At 37.7% G+C, this 5,517-nt stretch overlaps 1 pseudogene; it reads left to right on the top strand.

Annotated features, from left to right (window-relative positions):
• The first annotated feature begins 407 nt into the window (after positions 1-407).
• Positions 408-1,009, top strand: LOC122679107 (annotated as a pseudogene).
• The last annotated feature ends 4,508 nt before the right edge of the window (positions 1,010-5,517 follow it).

The following is a 5,517-nucleotide window of genomic DNA, read 5'->3' as shown; positions in this document are numbered from 1 at the left end:
AGGTCACAAAAACAAAGACAAACAACATCACACAGAACAACGAATAATGTCAATGGAACTATTGCAAAGCATGACACACACTCCAGGTATTCAGATCAAAACTCTCCCTTTTTAGGAGTTTGGGATGGACACGTACACACTGCTGTATTTAAAACAGAGAACCAAAAAGGACCTGCTGTATAGCACAGGGAACTCTGCTCAAGGTCGTGTGGAAGCCTTGATGGGAGGGGAATTTGGGGAAGAATGAAACTGGTATATATATGGCTGAGTCCCTTTGCTGTCCATCTGAAACTGTCACGACATTGTTAAAAGCTATACTCAAAAATAAAATTAAAAGTTGTTTGTTTGTTTTTTAAGTAGCTTTTCCTTTTCTTTTTCTGATAAGTGGCTTGAGGTGACCTCTAAAAATGGTATGCTATTCACTTGACCCAGGAAACCCCACAAAATCATGCAAATCAAGAAGTTCAAATCTTCATGTTCACTTTAAGAACATTTGAAACTGCATGAAACTTGTGAAACTGCCCAGGCCATTAAGGGTATGCATATCTGAAAAGCCACCAAGTATCTTAAGGATGTCACTTTAAAGAAGCAGTGTGTGACATTCCGTTGTTACAATGGTGGAGTTGGTAGGTGTTTGGCACAAGCCAAACAGTGAGGCTGGACGCAGGGTCGGCAGCCCAAGAAGAGTACTGAAGTGTTACTGCACGTGCTCAAAGATGCAGAAAATAATGCTGAACTTAAGGGCGTAGGTGTAGATTCTCTGGTTATTGAGAACGTCCAGGTGAACAAAGTGCCCAAGATGCGGTGCAGCACTTACAGAGCTCGTGATGGGATCAACTCGTACGTGAGCTCTCCTCGCCACGTTGAGATGATCGTTACCGAAAAAGAACAGATTGTTCCTAAACTAGAAGAGGAGGCTGCACAGAAGAAAAAGATGCCCCATAAGAAACTGAAGAAACAAAAAAGTTATGGCTTGGGAATTAATGCTGCAAAAAATAAATGCAAATAAAAGTAAAAAAAGAAAGTAGCTTTCCCCCCCATACCTTTTAAAAAGTAGCTATGGGGAATGCCTGAATGGTCCAGTGGTCAAGACTCTGCACTTCACTGCCAGAGCCAGGTTCAGCCCCTGGTTGAGGAATTAAGATCCCACAAGCAGAGGGGCATGGCCAAAAAAATTTAAAAAAACCCCAACAAACTAACTATGATGACTCTTCAGGGTGTCTGGGATTAGATCTAATACTTTAGGGTCTCTAGGACAAACACAGAAGGAAGGTATGATGCATAGTTTTTGTTATTTCGAACAAAAGAGGAAAAAAGTGAAGCCTCTACTTGTGAAATTGTTCAATTTGTGTGTGAGGAAAAGCCATGTCTATAACCAATCAGAGCCTTTGGCCAAGTAAAAGATTACAGAGAATTATTGTCAGATGCTGGGTTTCTCTTCCCAGAAGAAAAACAACCCTATACCTTGAAAATTTCAAGAGCAGTCTTCCAAACCCCCTATAAAATATTAAACTAATATACTTGCAATTTTGGTACAAATTAGGAAATGCAAAAATTACAGTACTTGTAGCTATATTAACTAGGTTCACAGGGCACACATGCAGGTCTTTTTATTCCAAAGCAGCCCAGTTTGATGAGTTAATATTTCTTTGGGGACTGAATACTTGTATTTTCCATCTTCTCTGAATTAAGATTAGAAAATGAAAATAAGTGTTTGCATATTTCATTTAAAGTATAATTTCTTAGCATTACCAAGATGTTTGGCTGACCCCTGATTTTACATCAATATTTAAGGGAAGGTATTAAATGGGAAATCATTTTGAGGCAAAAATCAAAAACCATGTCATGTACTAGGCTTTTTATACTTTTTATATTTTACTGCAGTAATTTTTACTTTGTTACTGTTTTCTATAACATTGTTTCCATTATTTAAAGAGAAAAAAATAATACATTTCTAAAGGCAAATCTTCAATTTTCATCTTTTTTTTTTTGGCCACTTCACTCCACTTGGGGTATCCCCTGACCAGGGATAGATCCTGGGCTGTTGGCAGTGAAAATGCAGAGTTCTAACCACTGGAACATAAGGGAATTCACAACTTTTCGCTTTTTTATGCCAAAACACTGAAAAGAGAGAATCATGCAATTCAACATTTGATTTATCTCTCATTAAAATTTTTCTCATGCTGTGTTTAATAGTCCAAATATTTTGATTGGTTTAAATATCCTGAAAAATATGCATATTGATTTGGGAACTGATAAAATATTTCTTAAAGTCATGATGGCATATCTACTTGCCAATGTATTATAACAGTGGGCATAACTAAAATATTCCTAAATCTTACATTTTTCAACTGAGGGGGAAAAGACATTCCTTTTAAGAAACATGGCAAATCAACTAGCGTGATCTTATCATTTGGGAATGGTCTGAGGAACTCAGCCAGAATTGTCCACCCAAGGGGAGGAAGAGAGTATTACTTCTCTATCAATTCTTGTCCTGTGTTTTGCTAATCCCTTGCAGTTCCAGATTTGTACATGAGTCAAACTTTAGGCGAACAGTTTCCTACAGGTGCTACAGCAAAAGTTTCCTGATGTAGAAAGCAACAAATTGCAGTGGTTGGAAGGTGCTGTCACTTTATGCTTGTGTGCGCCTGGTTGTTATAATAACAGTCAGGCTAGATGTACGGTAAGAGAATGTGAGGTGGGGTGCACGATGATGAACACCTTTTCATGATGAATTTTGGAAAAATAACATGGCATAACCATCAATAGATGTGGTTACTTTCAAATATAAGGTAATATAGGGATATCCAAAGATTTATCAAGGTGATTATAAAAAAGAATCCAATCCAAGTATTAGTCACTCAGTCATGTCTGATTCTTTGCAACCCCACTGACCGTACCCCGCCAGACCCCTCTGTCCATGGGATTCTCCAGGCAAGAGTACTGGAGTGGGTAGCCATTCCCTTCTCCAGGGGATCTTCCCAATCCAAAAATTAAACTCAGGTCTTCTGCACTGCAGGCAGATTTTTTACCATCTGAGCCACCAATGAAGTCATAAGTAAGAATGACTAAGCCCAAATGATTATCTTATGTTTAAGTAAAGAAAGATAGGCTAGAGTTAAAGAATATATCCCATGTTTTTAAGTCTACATAGGACCTATTAAGAGGAAGGCAAAAAGTACTATAGAAGCTCTGCACGCCTTCAGTGGAGTTACTGTCTATATTGTCTCCTGTGAACTGGTCAAGTATCTATTCTTCTTAGCAGCATGGTATTTGGTGAAGAAGGGCATCAAACAATCATTGCTTAGAGACATGGTATTAGAGACATTAACTAGAAATATCACCTAACTTTATCTACTTTGCTTCCACATTCACTAAACAGCATCAGGTTCTACCCAGACTTCCTCATAAATTCCTGGTCTACAGGGGTAAGATAGATGTTTTCATCATGAATACCTACATTCTGTTCATAGTCATATCTATCATTGTACATTTCAAAACTGAGTTGTGGTTTACAGAGTAGTCCTTTGTGAATTTGAATGGTGTGAGATGGAAAAGACTGAGCATATCAAGCATGAATATGACAAGGAAATCAAGATGATATGACAAAGAGAGAGTTGAGTACATGAAGTTCTAGTAAGAAAAGGCAGTTGAGAGAAAGTTTCCAGTGGAAATAAATGGCTTGGAAGGAATAAAAGGTGTGAAGAGTGTGTGCTGATTCTTCTTCCTGGCTCTGTGGGCAAAGTGAAGGAAGTTTGGGAGACAATAACTAATTGTTCTCAATTAATAGAGGATAAGGTATTTGAGAAAAGGTTCAAGACTAGAGCTTGGCCCATTTTGACAGTAGAAGGGGCTCTCCAAAATACCGTAGACCAGATTATCTTAAATTTTCACTTGGTGTGTGGTGTGATGTTACCTTCCATCACAGCAAAGTCTTATCTCCAAGGTGATGGTTTGATTTGAATCATTATCAACAGTCTTTGGAGATGGGAAATAAAGGTGACTGCAAAGCATTCAGTAAACATAAGTTAATATAAAGGTCAACATTAGCAACTTTCCAGCAAATGTCTCTGAAATAAGTGGTGTATTTTGTGTAAAATTTCACAGAGTGGTTTCTTGATACATTAAAATGTGTTTCTCTTATTAGCAATGCTTTCATAGTTGGCTTGATTCACTTGATATCAATGATCTACACTATAATAAAATTTAAGCAGAGAAACTTAATACAGTCTGAACCAGGAAACACAGCTTCGTTGGGACTTAATGTATCATGTTGCAGCATAACATTCTAATATACATAATTTCCTAAATCATGCACTGACTTCAGGGAGTACATAAATATTCAGCACAATTCTCTCTTAAGTCTCCAGAATACAGTTAACAATCTGATGTCCTGCATGGAGTAGACAGAAAACCTTCCCTCCACACCAGATCCACCAGCACAGACACAAAATCAGACAGCTGTTACATGAAAAAGCACTTGGTAGAGGTATCTCCAGAATACTTCAATGGGACACAAAGGGAAGAAGAATCAGCATTTCCTGAATGTCTACGTGTCAACTCTTTTACTAGTATTTTAATATATTTTGTCCTCAGAACAAATCTACAAGTATACTTATTCATTTTTCCCATTTCACTTTTAAGGAAACTAAGGTCAGATAAAACTGCTAACACAGGTTAGTGAGGTTAGCACAGCTGTGATGGAACTGAGACTGGAGTACAATTCTGTCTTCCTTCTGTTCATACACACAACTAGGGATCTATGTCCTAATCTATGAATGCAGATGACTTCTGGTGGAGCGACCATCGTGGGTATTTCAACATTATTTCTTCATCAGACAATCCTTTCACTGCTGTCCAAGTTGGCATGCATTTAAGAAAGTGAAATCTCTACTGCTTCCTTAGAAGAAGGGGGTTATCAGACCAGTCTTTGTTTTCTTAATGACAACAGGTATGGTTTCAGGAACCAAGTTCTAAAGTGTTCACCAGCTGTAAATTCCTGAATGACAGAGGCCATGACCTTGACTTCCAATTTATACCTGGTTTAAAGGAATCTTAGCATGCGTCAAACCATGGCAACAGTAGGTTATATTTGAGTTGCTGAATTCTTGCTTCCTGTACACACTGAAGACTCAGACCCTGAATTATTTCAATTATTTATGAAATGAACAAATGTTCACATTAATATAGTTCTTTATTTACTTGATATAAGTAAACAAAGAAAACGTTTGGCAAATGCTCACTTTTACAGTGAATTGGGTTTGGCCTGCTGAACCTAATCTGAAGGATTTGGATATGAATATTTTCAGTTGGCAGCAAGAAGGAGAAAGAGTTCATTTGCTTCTTGACATGGTGAGTTTAAAGAATGTTTTGTGCTGACATACTTACAAAATTGTAACCTACAGCTTTCACTGGAAGACAATATTAGGGGGAAAGACACATACGTTTTCAGTCTCGAAAAGTAGGAGGAGAGGGAACTCTTATTTTGAGGCTACCATATAAAACACTGACTTCATA

This window comes from Cervus elaphus, chromosome 21 (assembly GCF_910594005.1).
Source record: "Cervus elaphus chromosome 21, mCerEla1.1, whole genome shotgun sequence".
NCBI lineage: Eukaryota > Metazoa > Chordata > Mammalia > Artiodactyla > Cervidae > Cervus > Cervus elaphus.
The sequence above is the reverse complement of the archived record's forward strand: the minus strand, read 5'-3'. Positions and strand labels throughout refer to the sequence as shown.